At 38.7% G+C, this 22,394-nt stretch overlaps 1 protein-coding gene across 3 annotated transcripts in view; it reads left to right on the plus strand.

The window, feature by feature from the left end:
- Positions 1–14,967: 14,967 nt before the first annotated feature.
- LOC126469638 (uncharacterized) overlaps positions 14,968–22,394 on the plus strand; it is a 55,474-nt gene continuing 48,047 nt past the window's right edge. For all 3 annotated transcript variants that reach the window (XM_050096763.1, XM_050096765.1, XM_050096764.1), the window contains exon 1: positions 14,968–15,234. The gene's annotated coding sequence lies outside the window, so the exon portion shown is untranslated. The remainder of the gene's footprint in view (positions 15,235–22,394) is intronic.

Here is a 22,394-nt window from a genome sequence, read left to right on the forward strand (position 1 = left end):
TATGGATTGGGGCTAAGAAATGAAAGAGGAAGCCGCCTGGTAGAATTTTGCTCAGAGCATAACTTAACCATAGCTAACACTTGGTTCAAGAATCATGAAAGAAGGTTGTATACATGGAAGAACCCTGGAGATACTAAAAGGTATCAGATAGATTATATAATGGTAAGACAGAGACTTAGGAACCAGGTTTTAAATTGTAAGACATTTCCAGGGGCAGATGTGGACTCTGACCACAATCTATTGGTTATGACCTGTAGATTAAAACTGAAGAAACTGCAAAAAGGTAGGAATTTAAGGAGATGGGACCTGGATAAACTAAAAGAACCAGAGGTTGTACAGAGATTCAGGGAGAGCATAAGGGAGCAATTGACAGGAATGGGGGAAATAAATACAGTAGAAGAAGAATGGGTAGCTTTGAGGGATGAAATAGTGAAGGCAGCAGAGGATCAAGTAGGTAAAAAGACGAGGGCTAGTAGAAATCCTTGGGTAACAGAAGAAATATTGAATTTAATTGATGAAAGGAGAAAATATAAAAATGCAGTAAGTGAAACAGGCAAAAAGGAATACAAACGTCTCAAAAATGAGATCGACAGGAAGTGCAAAATGGCTAAGCAGGGATGGCTAGAGAACAAATGTAAGGATGTAGAGGCCTATCTCACTAGGGGTAAGATAGATACCGCCTACAGGAAAATTAAAGACACCTTTGGAGATAAGAGAACGACTTGTATGAATATCAAGAGCTCAGATGGAAACCCAGTTCTAAGCAAAGAAGGGAAAGCAGAAAGGTGGAAGGAGTATATAGAGGGTCTATACAAGGGCAATGTACTTGAGGACAATATTATGGAACTGGAACAGGATGTAGATGAAGATGAAATGGGAGATAGTTACTATCTTCATCAAAGTCTTGATGGTCTTGCACAGGGTTTCTTGAGAGACAGTCAGTATCTTGGAGTTTTCTTCCGCTATTGTACACTATGGTAATGTCGTACCCCTGAAGACGTAGTGCCCACGTGGCGAGTCGTCCTGTTGGATCCTTAAGACCTGAAAACCAACAAAGTGAATGATAGTCTGTAACAACTGTGAACAGCCTTCCATTTAGATACTGTTGACATCTGCACATTACCCAGATCACAGCAAGACATTCTCTTTCTGTAGTTGAGTAGTTTCTCTCGGCTTTTGTAAGTCTCCTAGAAGTATAGGCTATAACCTTCTCTTTTCCATCTGAAAGTTGCGCCAGAACAGCACAGAGCCCATACCCAATGGCATGTGTGTGTAGTTCTGTAGGTGCTCTCTCATCATACAGACCAAGTACAGGGTCAATCATCAGAGCTTTTCGCAGCACATCGAAAGAATCTTGTTGAGCACCACCCCAGATAAATTTAGCATCAGCTTTTAACAGCTCATGGAGTGGCCTGGCCTTGATAAAAAAAAGTCTTTGATAAAACGATGGTAGTAAGAAGATAATCCAAGGAAGCTTCTCACATCTCTAATCTGTCCAGGAATAGGAAATTCCGTTATAGATCTCACCTTTTCTGGGTCTGGCTGCACACCTTCATTTGACACAAGGTGTCCAAGTACTTTGACTTCTTTTGCTCCAAAGAGACGCTTGTTGGAGACACTTAAGAACGGCTCTCAGTCTTTTTACGAGTTCATCAGACGTCTCTGAGAACATTATAATGGCCAGCCGGAGTGGCTGAGCGGTTCTAGGTTTTTTAAGTTAATCGGTTGTGAATCGTGGTCTGACAATCCATTTACCACAGGGAAATCTTATTAAGCTTCCTGTAATCAACACAAAAGCGCCAACTGCCATCCTTCTTCCTGGCAAGGACCACAGGTGACGGCCATGGGCTCTACGAAGGCTGAATGTTGTCATTCTTCATCATTTTCTCTACCTCGTCGCGATTTATTCGACTTTCCGTTACTGATACACGGTATGCACTCTGGCTTATTGGTTGACGATATCCAGTGCTAATCTGGTGCTTCACCATCGATTTGTCTGATTTCCTCTTCACCTGAGAATTGAAGCATTCAGAGAACGCTTGAAGTTTGGCAAGTAGCTTCTTCTGTTGTTCCTTAGTGAGATCTGGTGATAGTCGAGCTAGAAGATTTTGTCTCGTAGTGGTAGCGCTAATTTCCCCCACAGACTCGGCATAGGAGGTTTCTATGACTCTTAGCTGTTCTTCAATTAACGGCACAGTGTTTCCTACGCACATGCGTCTTGGAAGGATCTGCGGTTCTCGGTGATAGTTAACTATCCACAATTCACTGAATCTGTTCTTAAACCAGACAACAGAGGCTGGAATGACCAAGTTATTCTTCAGTGGTATGCTTCTCTTACATTCCACTACAAGATCCATGTGTTGATGCATGGCATGACACGTGACAGTTACCTTTCTAGCATTGACTGCAGGAATGATCACTTCATCCAGCACACGTAGTCTCCACACACTCGGATGCGCATCTTCCTGTCCACAGTATCTCATCTCGTCTAGCATAATCTTCGAGCAACCACAATATATAATTGCCTGAGAAGCTTTCAAAAAGTCCCTTCCTAGAATCACGTAATGACTACGCTCTCGTAAGATGACGAATTCTAAGGGCTGTGTATGGCCACTTATACCCACATGAATGACATCTTCCTGTAGGTTTTACATATTTCCCATTAGCCACCTTCAGCAGAGATGTTTTGTTGTCGACAAATACAGTTTTCTGTAACTGGCGACGGTACTTCTCCGAAATGACTTAATATGATGCTCCAGTGTCCACAAGAGCTTTGGCTGATCGGCCATCTATGAGGATATCGACGTAGTTTTCTATTATTTTTGTAGTGACTGATGGCGGAGAATTTTTCTCCTCGGCGGCCTCACCTCCAAGGAAGGTCGCACCTTTTAGTTTTCCAGGTTGCGGTGGCTAGGTGATCGACTGGAGCTTCTAAACGACGATGGAGACCTTGAGAGGTGTGTTGGGGAGCTTCCTGTCCAGCGGCTAGCTTGCAGCGATGGTGACCTACGTCGTCCTGCACCCACATCTTGTTCATCTTCGTCGTTCCGGAGTTGGCGTCGGCTAAGATCGACCTGCCGTCTTCTGGCGTCGGCGTCATCAAATATCCGCCACCTTTCTCGACAATATTGCACCACATGTCCCGGTCGTTCGCAGTGGAAACATACTGGTTGGTTATCCTGGGTCCTGCAGACGTCAGTCTTCCTTGGTGCCCAAACAGGTTCCTCATGTGGCATTGTAGGAATGTAACTCCATCTAGGTCTCGAAATTTTTCACCGTTTTTGTTGGAATTATGTAATACATTTATATCGGATATGAGAAAGTTCCAGAACACCGTTCTAGAATAAGTTATATCGAGTATGTTCGAGAAGTATCGATTGTGGTGACAGCTATGTTTGTGTATATATGCGTGAGTGATGAGGCGCAATAGATAGTCTTCGTGTGTCTTTTGTAAAGTGAACATATGTATATTTTAATAAAGTATTTTATAAGTAAAAGTGTGAACGTGATTCAAAACATGGTAGCAGAGCGTGGTTGTTGAAAAGAAAAGTAGAAGTTAAATATTATATTGTGGCCGTCGCATGTTATTCAGAAAGTTCGACATGGCTGATATAACTATTCCTGTATTTGATGGCGAGGACTATGGGAACTGGGAGCAGCGGATAATCATGTACCTAAAAATGAAGAAATGCCTTACAGTGACTACGAGGGCAAAAGTGAGTTCAGACAACGAAACGTGGGATGAAGAGGACTTGAAGGCTATCAACTATATTTATGGTGCAATCACAAATAAGCAACTAGAATTCGTGAGTGACAGAGAAAGTGCTTTCGAGATCATGAAGAAATTTGATGAATTATATTCGAAAGAGTCTACAGCACTTCAAATATTATGCAGAAACAAGTTGGACAAATTGAGGTTAAGTGATTACAGTGATACGGGGACATTTTTCAGTGCATTTGAAAAAACTGTAAATGAGCTGAAATCTGCAGGCGCTAAAGCAACGGAAAAGGAGAAGTTAAATTATATGCTGCGAACGGTACCAGAGTCAATGAGCTATATTGGGGACTTAGTGGACGTCTTGAAGGAAGAGGACCAGACAGTTGAATACGTTAAAAGTAAGATTCAATTATTGAATGCAAAAACTGGAAACGAAGAGGTAAAATCAAATGCATTTCACACAGAAAGAAAATTGAATTCAAGAAATCAGGAGCAAGTATGTTATCGATGCGGCAAAGCAGGTCACTTCAAACGTGATTGTAACTAGGGAAGAACAAGTAACAGAGGCACATGGCATCGTGGAGTACATTTTCAAAGTAGCGACATAGGTAATGGAAATATGCAGCGTGGAGGCTATAGCAACGTACAGCATGGAAATTACGGCAACATGCAGCATGGAGGTTATGGCAGCAGGCAACGTGGTCGAGGAGAGCAGCATGGTTTTAGCAGCGGTCGGCATCACAGCAAGCAAGGTTACCATCAGAGTGATCATGGTATGAGTAGTTTTATAACAGAGGTTAATTCTATGATAGGTCAAAATAGAACAGTAGAGTCAAGTAACAACAAACAAATTCAAATCAATTGGTTATTAGACAGTGGCTGTACTGATCATGTTATTAATAATGATGAATATTTTTCTAAGAGTATAACTTTAAAACAACCTATAAATGTAAAAATTGCTGATGGAAAAATTTTGCAAGCTACTAAAGTTGGTAATGTAATTAGTAATTTTCCTGTCTATGATCAAATGGTTCCAATTAATATGCGAGATGTTTTCCTTGTAAAAGATATAGACAAAAACTTGATCAGTTATGCCAAAATTACAGATAATCACAAAATTGTATCGGTAGGGAATAATGCTAAAATTTTTGATAAAGCTAATGGATTGATTGCGACTGCATGGAAAGAGAGTCGGTTGTATAAAATGAGTAGTACTATTAATAAAGGAGAAGTTAATGTTAATGTTATGAGTAAAGACAATAATATGACAACAAAGGAAAAATGGCACCGCATTTTGGGACACGTTAATTTCAATTATCTAAATACTTTATGTAAACATCAATTGTTAGATGGGGTTCCTTCAGAACTAGAATCAGAATTTATGAAATGTAAAATTTGTATCGAAAACAAAATGCATAATGTTCCTTTTAAAAATAATAGAACCAAAGCAAAAGAAATCTTAGAAATTGTTCACACAGATCTAAATGGGCCTCACTCAACTACTGGAATGCGTGGGGAAAGATATTTTCTTTCTTTCATTGATGATTACAGTAAGGCAGCTCGTGTTTACACCATAAAATCTAAAGATCAAGTATACAATTGCTTTGTAGAGTATATTAATGAAGTTGAGAATCTCACTGGGAAAACTGTTAAAAAGATAAGATGTGACAATGGGAAGGAATATTTAAATGAAAATGTCTATGAATTTGTGAGACAAAAAGGAATTGTATTGAATGTTTGTCCACCTTATGTGCATGAGCTTAATGGTACTGCTGAAAGGTATAACAGATCCATCATGGACATGTCTCGGTGTTTGCTAGCCGAAGCGCGAGTAGACACGAGATTTTGGTCTGAAGTGGTTTGTGCAGCAGCGTACCTCAAAAACAGAACTTTAGCTAACACCATTGAAAAGAAAACTCCCTATGAGATATTACTGGGGAAAAGACCTAATGTTAATCATTTGAAGTTGTATGGGAGTAGAGTTTTTGTAAGAGTACCTGAGTAACTGAGGAAGTCGAAATGGGATAGGAAAGCCGATTTGGGGGTTTTAATGGGTTATTGTGAAGTAGGCTACAGAGTGCTAATAAATAATAAGATAGTTGTTGCTCGACATGTGGACATTGTTGAAAGTGGTGTTAAATGCATTGGGTTTAAAGATTATGATTCAGTAAGCGAATATTCTAGTGATTCTGAACACGAAAGTATAGAAAATGAAACTGAACTAATAGAAAAACAGAAGGAAATTGAGAAAAATGAAAAGCTTTCTGATAATCATGAACCAGAGAAAGTACTTGAGTTGAGGAGATCATCTAGAGAAAGAAAACCAAAAATATTAAATGATTATGTTTACAGCAATTTTATTTATGTAAACTTTTGCAGTGCAAATAGTCCGGAAAGCTTCGAGGAGGCGATTAACAGCGCCGAATCAAATTATTGGGAAAAAGCGATGAATAAGGAAATTGATTGTTTGAACAAAAACAAAACATGGGAATTAGTAGATAAACCAGTTGATAAAGAAGCCAATGATGTAAAGTGGGTTTTCACAAAGAAATCAGAAAGTGTTTACAAAGCAAGATTAGTTGTCAGGGGGTTTCAACAAAAAGATGTCGTTGAGGATATTTATTCTCCAGTAACCAATATGCAAACATTAAAGATTTTGTTGTCATACTGTTGTCAAGAAGGTTTGGTTTTAGAACAAATGGACGTGGAGACTGCGTTTCTAAATTGTAAAGTTGTATCTGAAGTTTATGTAAAGCAGCCAAGAGGATATGATGATGGTACGGATAGAGTCTGTAAATTGTATAAAGCATTGTATGGTTTGCGAGAAAGCTCACGAGCTTGGTACAATTGTCTTGACGAGTTTTTAAGAAGTTTAGGTTTTAAAAGGAGTAAATATGATTATTGTCTTTATGTATTGCGAGATGGAGATGTCTTGATTTATTTGATTATTTTTGTAGACGATTTGCTCATTTGCTGTGTGAGAAAAGAAAAAATTGTTAAGATTAAGAACTTATTGTCAAAACGATTTAATATGAAAGATTTAGGTGAGGTAAAGAGATATCTTGGCATCGATATTAATTATGATTGTGAAACAAGAGTTATGAGTTTGAGTCAAGAAAAATATATTGATTCGTTAGCTGCGAAATATAAAATTGAAGATTGGATCTTGTACAAAACTCCAATGGAAGTAAATTTGAAGTTAGAACCAGTGTATGAAGATTGTAATGACGTTAGATATAGAAACTTGATAGGTGCACTCTTGTACGTAAGTTCGGGTACTAGACCAGATATTAGCTATAGCGTGAATTACTTGAGCAGATTCCAAAGTTGTTACAGTAGTACTCATTTTAAATATGCTTTGAGAATTTTGAAATATTTATATTTAACTAAAGATTTGAAATTAAACTATTGTAGGAATGAAAGTGCTGAGATATTAAATTGTTTTGTGGATTCAGATTGGGCAGGTGATAGTGTGGATAGAAAGTCAACTTCTGGTTATGTAATTAGATTATTTAGTAATGTTGTATTTTGGAAGTCAAGAAAACAAGCGAGTGTTACAAAGGCTTCAACTTTCGCAGAATATGTAGCATTGTCTGAAGCTGTAAGCGAGGTGAAACTTGTACATGATATTTTAGACATTTTTAATGTTAAATTTGAAAAACCTATTGTCATATATGAAGATAATTCAGGAGTATTAAATATAGCGAAGTTTGGTAATTTTACAAAGAATTCAAAATACATAGAAGTGCATTACTATTTTGTGAATGAGTATTATTTACAGGGACTCATTGATATTGTTAAAGTAGATTCAAATGAAAATGTTGCAGATATATTCACAAAGTCGTTATGTAAAGAAAAATTCATTAAAATTAGGAATATGTTAAACATTGCGATATAAATGTAAGGAGGTGTGTTGGAATTATGTAATACATTTATTTCGGATATGTGAAAGTTCCAAAACATCGTTCTAGAATAAGTTATATCGAGTATGTTCGAGAAGTATCGATTGTGGTGACAGCTATGTTTGTGTATATATGCGTGAGTGATGAGGCGCAATAGATAGTCTTCGTGTGTCTTTTGTAAAGTGAACATATGTATATTTTAATAAAGTATTTTATAAGTAAAAGTGTGAACGTGATTCAAAACAGTTTTAAAGGAACATTAAGGACGAGAGATGGGGTTCAATGTCTGTTCAATTTCCTCCCTTATGACCTGTTGATGCGTCTCGGTTTTTTGCTCGCTTTGCAATCCAAGTGCCTTCTGAACGTCCTTTGTCACTATGTAACGAAGAACGCTTGTAAAATCAGTTGCTTCCTCCACCACAGACATCGATACGACGTTTGGAAGCGGTTCAAACTTCTTGCATGTAATTCTTTTTTCATGCATTGTCTCGATATACTGGCACCATTTTATGAAGTTGTCTGCTGTCGAAACCTCCTTCAGGAGTAGGGCTTGATACATGTCCTCGACAACACCCTTCATTCTAGGATCCACTATTTTACATAGCTCCAAGACGTCTTGAATGTGGGATGCTCTAGTTTCTCCTGGACGCTATGCCCTGCACTTTCGTTTATTTCAGCCTTGAACTTCTGTCGTTGTGTGTCGCCGAAATGCTTGCGCTGTTCCGCCTGGAATACTTCCCAGCTTGAGAACTTCTCCTTGTTGATCTCATACCATTGCTTGGCAGTGCCCTCCAAGTAGAAAAATACGTGAGCCGAACACACGGTGTCGTTCCATTTGTTAAATTTGGCTATATGCTTATTTACCTTCAGCCACTTGTTTGGATCTTGGCCATCTTCACCAGAGAATCCGGAACGATGTTTCATGTGGTGGCACACAGTTGCTGTCGTCGTAACGTCTTCTTCTTCTTCTGTCTCCGATAGACAGCAATCTGTTGAATCTGGCTCGAACTCGGGTTTCTCGCCACGTAAACGGCGGTTCTGTCGTGGCCTGATGGGAGCCACTGTGTCGTCGATAATGTGCATTATCACAAGTTCCAATACCCAGCGCCTCTACCAGAATAATGTCACGTAGAAGAAGGTGTAATTAGCTGAATGACGAACACTAATTTCACTTAACGAAGGTTTATTCAGCACTTGCACATACAAGAGCGCGGAGCGAACTGCCTCTGGCCAGAAGACATGCAGTATATATACAGCTACAGAACATTACAGTACAATAATTCTAGACATGAGCGTATACGTCTAGAATGTACTCGACCCGAATATAGAAATTAAAATTGTACAGTCTCGTTGAGTTTTGAAGTCGGGACCCTTCATGCAACAGTTTAGTTTCGTGAAACCAGGAGCTTGTTTTTCGGAAGTAACAAAACCAATTGAAAACTCTTGTAAAAACTTTGGACCATCAGACTACGTGGTAATTTTTGGAGGTGCGAACGATGTTGCAAGGGATCAAGCCAACGAAATAAAAATAGCTCTTAAATGTGTACTGAAGCAAACAATCCACACGAATGTGTTAGTTATTAACCAACCACAGAGGCATGACCTACCTTCCTGGTCATGTGTAAATCAATTAGTAATTAAGATAAACTCTGACATAAAGGATGTTTGTGGAAAATTTGAACATGCAAATGTAATAGATGTAAGCACTCTTGAAAAATCCATGGACACCAGACACGGACTTCATCTAAATTATGCTGGTAAACAATACCTAACAGAGAAAATATATAATTTTGTAAAGCATTACACTAGAAAACTTACCAGTACGTTGGATAATTGGCTCATAACAGGCAATGAAAGCTCAAAAAACAAAGCAGAACATGTTAAAGGGGTCCAAATTGACTCACAAGGAAGGATGAAACCCAAGGAAAGAACGAATAGCACAAAAATGGGCCAAAACACATTAGATAAATGGATGGGAAGAAACACACTCCAAGGGACAGGTAGAGGTTTTTTAGAGTAGCTGAGGGTGCCACAGGGGAATGTGTTACAGAACAAACTTATACATACACTTTCAAAGTCGTTCACCAAAATGTACAGTATCTACCAAACAAACTTGATGAAATAAATGTACTTCTTAGGAATGAGTGGAAGGAGGTATCAGTTTTATGCTTTTGTGAGCACTGGCTAGAGAAGGACCATTTACAGTATTCAAACATAACCGGTTTCACTCTGGCAAACTACTTTTGCAGATCAATATCAAAGCTTGGAGGAAGCTGCATTTATGTACAAGAAAACAAACACTCCTGGAAATGGAAAAAAGAACACATTGACACCGGTGTGTCAGACCCACCATACTTGCTCCGGACACTGCGAGAGGGCTGTACAAGCAATGATCACACGCACGGCACAGCAGACACACCAGGAACCGCGGTGTTGGCCATCGAATGGCGCTAGCTGCGCAGCATTTGTGCACCGCCGCCGTCAGTGTCAGCCAGTTTGCCGTGGCATACGGAGCTCCATCGCAGTCTTTAACACTGGTAGCATGCCGCGACAGCGTGGACGTGAACCGTATGTGCAGTTGACGGACTTTGAGCGAGGGCGTATAGTGGGCATGCGGGAGGCCGGGTGGACGTACCGCCGAATTGCTCAACATGTGGGGCGTGAGGTCTCCACAGTACATCGATGTTGTCGCCAGTGGTCGGCGGAAGATGCACGTGCCCGTCGACCTGGGACCGGACCGCAGCGACGCACGGATGCACGCCAAGACCGTAGGATCCTACGCAGTGCCGTAGGGGACCGCACCGCCACTTCCCAGCAAATTAGGGACACTGTTGCTCCTGGGGTATCGGCGAGGACCAACCGCAACCGTCTCCATGAAGCTGGGCTACGGTCCCGCACACCGTTAGGCCGTCTTCCGCTCACGCCCCAACATCGTGCAGCCCGCCTCCAGTGGTGTCGCGACAGGCGTGAATGGAGGGACGAATGGAGACGTGTCGTCTTCAGTGATGAGAGTCGCTTCTGCCTTGGTGCCAATGATGGTCGTATGCGTGTTTGGCGCCGTGCAGGTGAGCGCCACAATCAGGACTGCATACGACCGAGGCACACAGGGCCAACACCCGGCATCATGGTGTGGGGAGCGATCTCCTACACTGGCCGTACACCACTGGTGATCGTAGAGGGGACACTGAATAGTGGACGGTACATCCAAACCGTCATCGAACCCATCGTTCTACCATTCCTAGACCGGCAAGGGAACTTGCTGTTCCAACAGGACAATGAACGTCCGCATGTATCCCGTGCCACCCAACGTGCTCTAGAAGGTGCAAGTCAACCACCCTGGCCAGCAAGATCTCCGGATCTGTCCCCCATTGAGCATGTTTGGGACTGGATGAAGCGTCGTCTCATGTGGTCTGCACGTCCAGCACGAACGCTGGTCCAGCTGAGGCGCCAGGTGGAAATGGCATGGCAAGCCATTCCACAGGACTACATCCAGCATCTCTACGATCGTCTCCATGGGAGAATAGCAGCCTGCATTGCTGCGAAAGGTGGATATACACTGTACTAGTGCCGACATTGTGCATGCTCTGTTGCCTGTGTCTATGTGCCTGTGGTTCTGTCAGTGTGATCATGTGATGTATCTGACCCCAGCAATGTGTCAATAAAGTTTCCCCTTCCTGGGACAATGAATTCACGGTGTTCTTATTTCAGTTTCCAGGAGTGTATATTATAAGATAATAGACTGTGTACATCACTTAGGAAGCGAAAAACACTTTGAAGCCTCAGCTATTGAAATAACAACAGGAAAAACTTTAATAATGTGTGTTTACAGATCACCCAACACCAATGTAAACATTTTCTTTAAAAAACACCTTGCACTAGGGAAACTTAAAAATACTTGCAAAACTATAGTTCTGTGTGGCGATTTTAATATTGACCTCTTAACACACAGCCACCAAAGAGAAAAATTCCTTAATATTATTCAAGAATATTACCTGTCCACTAAAATAAACTCCCCTACACACGTAACAAAAACTAGTGCTACACTTATTGATCCAATCTTTGTAAACACTCACATGCACACCTCAGAAAACTTTAATACCGGCTACAGTGACCACAATACACAGCTACTTGCCGTATGCGGAAGTGTTGATTTGTCTAGGAATGGAAGTGTTATCTACAAGAGAAAATTCAGCATGCAAAATATTGAGCACTTCAAACATATGCTAAGTACCCACTCGTGGAATAAAATCTACAACAGTTACAACACAGATGAAAAGCTGGATAATTTCATGGAAATTTACATACATTGTTTCGAAATTGCATTTCCAAAAAAGAAAATAATTTGTAAAGGCCCCAGCAAACCCAAAACTTGGATTACATCAGGGATCAAAGTATCATGTAGAAGAAAAAGGGAACTTTTTGCACTATCAAAAACAGATAGCAGCCCTGAATTTGCTCACCACTTCAAAAAATACAAGTTAACTCTGAGTCGTGTACTAAGGGAAGCAAAATTAAGGGAAAATGACAAACTTATTATGGAATCATCAAACAAAGCTAAGACAATGTGGAATACGGTACAGAGACTTACTGGAAAGGTGGAAACACACAAAAATATTGTATTGTCACAGGCAGGCAGCAAGATCACTGATCCAAAATTAATTGCTAACCACTTCAATTCTTACTACACCAATATTGCTCATGAGTTAGCGAAGGAACAAATGGGAAAAACATCAAACAAAATATTACAGGAAATTTCTGGAAATAGTGTAACAAATACATCCATGTTCCTCCGTCCAATAAGTAGGGAATAACTGTTAAACAGTATAAAGTCATTAAAAAATAAATATTCAGCTGGAGTCGACGATGTGCCAGACTATATTATTAAAGTATCAGCTGAACAGATACTCGCACCACTGCTAGATATATGCAATTCTTCACTATAAAGTGGTATTTTCCCACAACAGTTAAAAACTGCAAAAGTTGTACCCCTTTACAAAAAGGGCGATCGGCAGCAGATGGTCAACTATAGGCCTGTGTCACTCCTATCAGGTTTTTCAAAAATCATTGAAAAACTAGTTCTGCTACAACTAACTGATTTCTTTAACAAAAAAATATGATTTCAGGATGTCAGCATGGCTTCAGGCCTCAGTGCAGTACTGAAACAGCCACTTTTAGCCTCATAAATCGTATTTTAAATTCAGTGAATAATCACAAAAATGTTTCGGGGATTTTCCTGGATTTAACAAAAGCATTTGATCTAATAGACCATGAAATTCTCCTAAGAAAGTTAGAGTGGTATGGTGTAAGAGGCCTGCCACACGAGTGGCTGAAATCCTACCTAGAAAATCGCTCTCAGATAACAGAGGTAAAACACATGGGAAAAAACGAACTCCAAGCTTATCAATCGAAACCTTCCACATTAACCAACGGTGTACCACAAAGCTCAATTTTAGGTCCCTTTCTCTCCCTAATTTTCATAAACGACTTCCCCCTAGACGTTCAACACTCCGAACCAGTGCTATTTGCAGATGACACAAGCATATTAATTGAAGGTGAAAATGAAATGGCTCTAAGTTTAAATGTTAAAGTCACAAGTGAAAATGTCTCAGAGTGGTTTATGAGGAATAAATTACTGATAAACCCTCAAAAAACAGTCATCTTACACTTCCATACACAACAAAATAAAAACCCATTAAAACCAAACATGTCAATGGAAAACCAAAGAATTAACAGTGTCACTGAAGCAAAATTTCTTGGCATCTACTTACAAGACAATCTTAAATGGAATTCCCACATCACTTCATTAAATTCTAAACTATCCAAAATGACTTATGCGATGAGGATTATATGGAACAACACAAGTCCTGAAACAGTTAGAGCAGTGTATTATGCTTGCATACACTCCCTATTAAGATATGGCATCATATTCTGGGGAAATTCTCCTCATTGCATAACCACATTCCGGAAACAAAAAAAGATTGTGAGGGTAATGAAAAATGCCAACAGCCGAAAATCATGCAAACCATTCTTTAAAGAACTTGGGATTCTACCCCTACCATGTATCTATAAACTAGAAGTTGTAATGTTCCTAAAAAAAAGCATGCTAAAAAATGGAAATGTATTTATTCAAAATAAATCTGTACACGAACACCATACAAGGGCAAACAGTGACATACACAGACATCATTATTATACCACACTGTGCAAGAAAGGTGTGTATCACTCAGGTTCACATTTGTTTAATAAGCTGCCAAGTAACCTAAAGGCCATAAACAAAATCCATAGCTTTAAAAAATCTGTAACATCATATCTCTTGGAAAACTGTTTTTACTCAGTAACACAGTATCTTGAAAAATAAGTTGGTTGTAACAATATAAAAATGTAATGTAACAATATAGCAATATAAAAATGTAACAATTTATAAATGTAATGTATACACCAATGTAACAGTATATTAATGTAATATCATTTTGTCCGACATCTAAGGTATGGTATATGTACCACAAAGATTCAGGACGTAAATAAATAAATAAATAAATGACCACTATTCCACAGTGTTACTCGGCTTCTTTTGTGACAATATATAGCACTCACCCACGATAATCTGGATGAGATCTGTTCAAGAAGTTGGGTATTTTGACTACTGCCACACAGTATATTTATTCTCGCATTACGTTTGTTGTAAATTAACCCACTGCACTTCAAAAGCTACAATGATCTACATAATTAAAATACCAGAAGAAAAAATGATATCGACTATTTCACACTAAGGAATAATTAGCACAAAAAGCGTTTTACAATACTCCCACCAACATTTTTTATCACATACTCAACGCCATTAAATATCTAACAATCAGCAAAGTTAAATTTGAAAGCTCGTACCAAGACCTTGCTGTTTGGTTCCCTCTTCCAAGTCAACCAACCAACCAATCAAAGTTGAAAGCAAACTAAAAGATATCTCTTTAACGAACCCTTCTATTACGTAGAAGAATTTCAATTTTTTAATGTCTAAGCATATCTGCATGTAAAAACATGTGTAACACAATGCTAGCTGAAAAAAAAATTCCAAATGTTCCAAGAATGTTGCAAGTATCGTATATAAACTGAGCTGCAGTGTCTGAAATACATTTTTGTGAATTACTGTTGCATTATTTTTTATTCAAATTTGTAGCTTCAACTTCTAGTAACTAGTCAAACTTTCTCTGGGACGTGATTGTAATGTCTGTGGAATCAAACCTTAGTTGTTTGCTTATTCTTCCGATGTTAATGAGTTTGGAATATTGAACGCAGTAGCCATTGTAGTTGACAGTGTTTGTAGCGGTAATGGACGATTCCATTTGGAGAAAGAATGTATAGTTATTGCGCAAATGTAGTGTGGTTATCTCTTTGTGACTGTTCCTCATCTTTATAAAGAACATTGTGATATATGGTTTGTGGTACTACGTGACGTTTATTTCGTGCGACCATAAGTGCGACATCTGACTTACAAAAGCTGGCAACAGGAATGTGAAGACAGTTTGTGTGGCAGAAATCGTAAATCTCACTGTGTGATAATGTGTTCGCAATTAGTATATGTGACATTAATGTCTGATCTGAGGAGAAAGAGAAACTATGGTAAGTAATTTCAGACATAATAACAAATGAGTTGTTGTTGATACGTTTTGTTTTCGTAGTCAACGCTGCGTGCTTAATTCCCCGTCACTGTGTGTTTATTGCCTTATTTTGGGACTAGTGGTACGCATCAATATTTTATGAACTGCATATGTGTCCGAATTGCCGTATTGATATTAGATCAGTGGAACCTCAGTAACCCATGTAACTGTGCAGTAGATGAAAGGCAGAAAACAATCTGCATTCATCTACACCCTCCGTATCGGTTTACTAGAGGTTTAAGAGCCTTGAGTTCTATTTTATTGCAGCATAGGGCGAAGTGTCATAATTTAAGTACACGTAAAACCAACATTGCCTATAATTGAGAATACTGTTTCGAAACTGTTAATTTTGAAAGCCAAGCAGTTAATTCAACGGTCTGTGCTTTTGTTTATATTATGTTTTGTATACTATGCTGCACGGCTGATTTGACAGAATCTGCTTTAAAATGGTTGGGTTGACATATTTGGTATGTCAGTGTCTTAAAGTTGCTGAACATTCCAGTAAATGCATAATTAGTAGTAAGATGACACCTTTGGAACTTCTACGGAAGACTTCTGCTATTTATTCACATTTGCAAGTTTGTCGTATAAAAGAGTATTAATGTATGTCACTGTTTTGACGTTATTATTCTTACCACATCGCCAGCTTTATTCAAATTTGCTAATGGAATATTTTGTTGATTAACGGTAGATTTGATGATATATGTGTTGCATGACTGTCCCGTAATTTGCGTGTTTATAATTAGTAATTTCGAATACTTCACATAGTTTGATGATATGTCACGTTTACGTCCATATAGGGATCAAAAATTTACAGAACCCGTTGGTTAACTGTAAAATTTATATAAGTTTGCATTTTTAAATTCCCCTAATATTGTGTATTTCATTACGTAAATAAAGCACTAGGATATGATAATGCCTGCACGTTCATCCCTCCTTGGTTGAGATGATATTGGTCTGTAGTGTAACCCGAAACCTGTATTAGGGCGACAATTTGGCCAGGTATTGAAGCCAATGTGACAGGCAGCGGTACTGATGAAGAGGCAGATAGGTTGGCATAGATCAATGACCACATGTGTACCATATTTAAAACATTTATTTTTTATATATATATTTTTTTTTTAGAAATTAAATTAGGTAAATTTAGAAAGGCACTACTATGTAATAGACATAACCCTGCCGAATATTTTGTTTATCGCCTAGGAAAATCGGAGGGGGGGGGGTGGCGGATTCACTAGCTCATTCTTACCAAATGAAATGCAATTCCACAAATCTGATAATTACCCAATGGGTTTCTTTCTGTGCCGTTTTCCATTTCAAAAACGAAGTTGGAATGATTTACATTTCTTATATTTAAGTCAGTATAACACCTCTGGAGGGTTAAGTATTCATTCTGGAAGTATTAATGAATTTAATTTAACACCATCCTTCTACTGGAAATGTATTTTGGTGTTTGTATAGTAACATAATGAGTAGTAGTAGTACTTTAATTTCAAATGAAGGACTATACAGTAACTAATTTGTCAGTCATGGGGTTTTTAGTGCAAGTTTTATTATCTACAAAAGGCAGGGGTCCTGGTTATAGTATATCATATTATCTTGTAATAGTAGTAGTTTGACACAATGTGAGGGTAGTTGAAACCCTGCTCCATCTGGAGCACTATTCCGGCATACGTTTACAGTCTTATGAGAATCTCTATTTGACATTACACTTCTGAGGAGAGCTTAAGAGACCTGTAGCTAATTCAGTCTCCACTTTATTGTTTTCGCCAAGAGTATTTGTTGATGGAGAGAACACATGTGAAGTATGCAAAGTGGAAATAATGGGTTAAAGTGTGGTATTAGAACCCCTCCCCCTCGACCATTCTGGTGGCAGAATGATCAGTAGTGCAGCCCAAGGTCTCAGTTAGGTTGAAAGATGACACATTTGGTTGTGAGTTGGTGAAGCCAGCAAATGTAAAAACCAAATTGACTTTTAGTGCTGCCTAATGTTAACTTCTGTGCCATACTGAAACAAGGATTTGGGGTCCAATATGTAATTTTTCCCAGATAATGTTCTATCTGATTGAAACTGTGGAATGGGTCCTGACATGTCTTGGTAGCTCAGTCAACAAGAATATAAGATAGACAAAGGCCGGTGTTCAGATCCTGGGGTTGCACTTACTTTTGGCTTGTTTTAAAAGTTAGGAATGGTATGAACACCTCTGGAGACCTAAGCATTCATTCTGGAAGTATTTTATTTCGTAATCAACGATGTCAAAAATAGGGAAAGAAAATCATATACAATTTTTCACTCAATTAATTAGGGCTAGTGTACCAAATTGTTAAAAACGTGTAATAAGTGATTTCTTTACTTGTCACACATTTAAAGTTTGTCTTTGCTGTACCTGGAAAGTCCTCAGTGGAATGCAAACCATGAAAATAATGAAGATAACATGTCATTGGGTAAATGAGGTTACTGTCAAAACTATGTCAGCATTTTTGAGGTTACCAGTTTGCTTTTGATTTGTATGACAGGTAGTCAGTTTCATGTCGGTGATGAGACTGTTTGTTGTATTTATCTCACTTCCATAGGTAGAAGAGATAGTGTGCAGTTCCTATCCATAAAGTTAAGTGGTATAGTAAGTGAGCATGAGTAGATCCTGCGTGTGGGAGGCAGTCTAACATCTGTATTGAAAATTTATGCTTCAGTCACAAGACTCTCGTGTAAAGGGAAATGATGATGTACACGAGCTTAGAAAACTGTCCCAGCTACTGACCTTAGTCTTCAAACTGTGTCAAACGGTGCTTTACAAGTGTTTTTGTATTACTTTAAATGATTGTGCTGATAAAGATATATCGTCTCTCTTTTCTTCTCTCCTTCCCTCTGATTACCTACCTCTACACGGATACTCTGCGAATCACACTTAAGTGCCTATTAGAGGGTCCATTGAACAGCCTTCGCAATAATTCTCTATTATTTCACTCTCAAACAGTGCACGGAAAAAAACGAACACCGAAGTCTTTCTGTGTGAGTTCTGTCTTCTCTAATTTTATTGTGATAATCATTTCTCCCTATGCATTTCAGCACCAACAAACTATTGTCACATTTGGAGGAGAAAGTTGGTGATTGAAATTTCACGAGAAGATCCCATTGCAATGAGAAATGCCTTTGTTTCAATGATGTCCACCCCAAGTCCTGTATCATGTCTGCAACACTCTCCTTCCTATTTCTCGATAATACAAAACGTGCTGTGAACTTTCTAGATGTACTTTGTTAACCCTATATGGTAAGGATCCCACACCGCACAGCATACTCCAAAAGGGAATGGACAAGTGTTGTTTTATTGTGATGGCATAATCCGTATCACCTCAGGCAGGAGGGTTACCTTCATAGTTTCATATGTTATTGAATTTAGCATATGTTAAAATTCAGGAGTAAGTAAGAAACAAGTATTTTTTTGTTTTCTACAAAAAAATTCCTGCCCTGAGATACAGGCCTCCAAAGATGACACTGCGAATACCATTTTGAAGATAGAGATTTCAGAAAAAAATTTAAAATGCTGTATCTCTGTAATTGTTCTAGTTTTTTTGAAAGAAAATTTCTGTACGATTACAGTGGTATCCTCCGTTTGGACATATCTGTCGAAGTTCTTTTGCTGTGGCCTTTTGAAATTTGTTATAATTCACAGAAAAAATTTATTTTTTCAAAAATGCCAATCCAGAAAAGTTAGCTTTTTTATGTTGATTAGTATCATGTAGTGCTATATCCTCTGTAGCTGAGAGCTTCCACTTTTAAGTTGGACAGGTTTTATTTTAAAAATAATTTTTGTTAACTTTCAAGGTAGTGTATGTCTTCACTGATGTTGTTTCTTACTAATTTCTTAGATTTTGCATCAATAGAGGAAGAATGAAATTCTCTGAGTCAGTCAACTACATAGGTAGGTGTTAGTCCTGTTAAGAAACCGTGGTCAGTGAAGTCGAGCCATAAGCTCTACGTGTCAAGAAAGCACAGAGAAATTACCAAAGCTATGGATGAATACACTACAGCAAAACTGACCGCACTCTTCAAATTAGAAATTCCATCTTCAGAAGGAAATGAACCAAAGCACTCTTGCACCTCTTGCCAGGAATTTTTCGCAAATGTCAGTTCAGCTGTTGAATATTGTGCATCATACAGTGAAAACATGCTAGTTTTAACTACTATTCCAGAGACATTTTCAAAGAAAACAATTTTGAACCACATTCCGTCAGTATAGAAGTACATGTTAGAAGTACATGGTAGACAAATCAAGAAATGTGAGGCCTGTAAAAGGAGTCTTTGGAAGACCAGATCCCTACTAGGGTCATCCTCTAGAAGCGGCTGAAGTTCAAATAGTGCAGTCATTTTATCTGGAAGATAAATGGGACTGCTCTCACCAGAGTGCCAACAAAAAAAGGTTGAAGGTCAAAAGTCAAAAAGTTGTGAAAGTTAAGAGGTACATGACTTTTCAGTATTAAAGAAACTTTTGCAATTTATAAGAGCAAGTATACAGCGTCACATGTTGGAAGATCAAAATGCTATGCACTACAACCTAAGTGGGTAGCTCCACACCCACCTGGAGGTGTCCGTTTATGTGTGTACTTCACGAATTTTGAACTCTGTGTGGTAACTTTGAAGAACTTTGTGGAGCACATGACATATGACACCTTGGTTGGGCTTGTGAAGTCATTGTGACGTAAAGCGAGAGACTTGTTTGTTTCATGAATGTGGTGACTGCCCTGGAAAGAGAGGACTGACTTCACAGACACTTGGTCTGGAAGATGTAGCAGATAACTCTGCAGGAACTACATATGCGACACGGGAGGATAATAAACTAATTAAGAAAACTGTTGCCTTTGACAATTTTATTGATGAACTTGGTAAATGGTCAGTGAAAGCAGTAACACACCAGCATCTGTGGAAATGGCAATAACACCACCTTGCAGAAGTGAAAGGGTGTGTACAAGCTGAAGAACTGTGTTTAGTGTTTCACTGTGATTTTGCTGAGAACTGGTCTGTAATTCTCCCACAAGAAGTACAAGGGTATCACTGGAGTAATGACCAGGTTTCAATTTTTACAGGAGTGACATATTTTCAAAGCAAGACCACAAGTATTGCAGTTATGAGTGATGATACAGGACATGACTCAGCACTTTCTTTGATAGCAATGCGCAAAATTCTTCTGCTGCAAACGGGGGCAGAGAAGACCATCATTATTTCTGATGGTGCTCCTAGTCATTTTAAAAATTGTTACCAGCTGTTTGAATTGTGTAAGTTGCTTGTGCCAGCTGACTGGGTATACTGTGCTACTGGTCATGGGAAGAGGCCTTGTGATGGTGTAGGAGGCCTGCTAAACCACCATGCTACGAAACATAACTCCAGACCAAATACAACTGTGATTCAGAATGCTGAGGATTTTACGAGAGTTGAGAAAATCTTACACATCCACAGCCATCATTCTTTTGTCCAAAGAGGAAATCAAAGAATTCTGTTAGTAGAAAAAAGCATAATGGTTCAAACAAACTACTCCTGTAAAAGGAATTCAGAAGACATATTTTTGGACTCAAAGTGATTGGTCAACTCATATTGCACACACTTTAAATAGCAAGAAAGAAGAAATTTCATTCGTTTGACCAACACCTCAGAAACAGCAGGCTAATATTCCGAATCACAACCTGAGAAAGGGGGATGTTTGTGGCGTGTTTGTATGACTTTGACTGGTGGATTGCAGAGATTATAGACACCAGTTAAGAGTCTAGAAAATTGTAGTGAACTTTATGCTGCTACATGGACCAGCTGCTGGATATAGGTTTCCAGCTGAAGGACAGCAACATGCCAAAAGTGCTCATTTCCTGTTCACAATGTTTTGAAGATTGTAAGTGCTCCAGTTCCTATTAGTTCAACAGGGAGGCATCATTCTATATCAAAGGGAGATACTGAAGCAGTGAAAAACGTTTTTAGTTCATTGACTGGCTGATTTCAGTACAAAACAGAGTGCACAGAAGTTGTATAAATTGAAACCTTTGTCTTTTCACCTTTCACATACATTTTGTAGCCATTTAAAATGCTTGAAAAATGAGTCTCTTACTCATCTTTCAAAACTAAACATCGTGTTGAATAAGGCTAGGTTTTGATTTTTTTGAGTCTGTTATGTGATAATAAAACAGGTTTTATGTATGGAAAAAGTTTCAATTGTTTATGGTTCAAATGGCTCTGAGCACTATGCGACTTAATACAAATTCAGTGAGGAGCCATTGAAAAAAGAGAAAAAAGTTAACTCTTTTGTACAGTGAAGTGTTGACTCTTACAATGTAGGCAATTTTAATTCATGGAATGTCATAAAGAAGTAAAATCATGACAGAAGACGAAAATTTGTGATACTATCAGAAGCAGAAAAATATGTATACAATGCTATTTTCTGTACTTAATTTTTTGGGTCGACAGAAGCGTCCAATCCAACGCGTCGGCTTTGACCCGTGACGTAAGGGTGTTGTCGTGTGTGACATCATGACGGCGCGGAGTTTGGTTTGAGTGTGGCTGTCTCCAGTTCTGTTTTATCTTATTTTATTTACTTTTCTGATCTGTTCGTTCTATCTCGTGAGATTTTTTTTAAATTTAAAAACACTTATTACTTAGTTTAATTATCTGTTTCCTCGAATTTCTGTTTTAGTTTATTAGATTTATCTTTCTGATCTGTTCGTTCTATCCCGTGAGATTTTTTTTTTTTTTTTTTTTTTTTTTTAAGACAAAAAACACTAATCAGCTACTGAAGCATCTTTATCTTCTATGGGGTGCAGGGGTTACGACCCCTGGGGAGGTGGGTGGGTATTCATGCATGGCTGTCTTCACTTACACGTTGTAGCTACGCAAGGCGTCTAAATTTGTTTATATTTAGTTTGCCCCCCACCCAAAACACCCCATTTCCCGCGCTTGTCCCGTTAGTGTCATTAGGCTTCTTGTGGAAAGTGTGTGTGTTTGTTTTTGTTTCCGCCATATTTGTGACGTCATGGGTCAAAGCAGACGGGTGGGATCAGACGCTTCCGTATTTCCAATTTTTTTTATAAAATGTTTAAAAAAATGAACAGTTGTTTTCCCACTTTTTATAAGGCTGTTAAATAAGG

The sequence above is a fragment of the Schistocerca serialis genome, chromosome 3 (assembly GCF_023864345.2).
Source record: "Schistocerca serialis cubense isolate TAMUIC-IGC-003099 chromosome 3, iqSchSeri2.2, whole genome shotgun sequence".
Classification (NCBI taxonomy): domain Eukaryota; kingdom Metazoa; phylum Arthropoda; class Insecta; order Orthoptera; family Acrididae; genus Schistocerca; species Schistocerca serialis.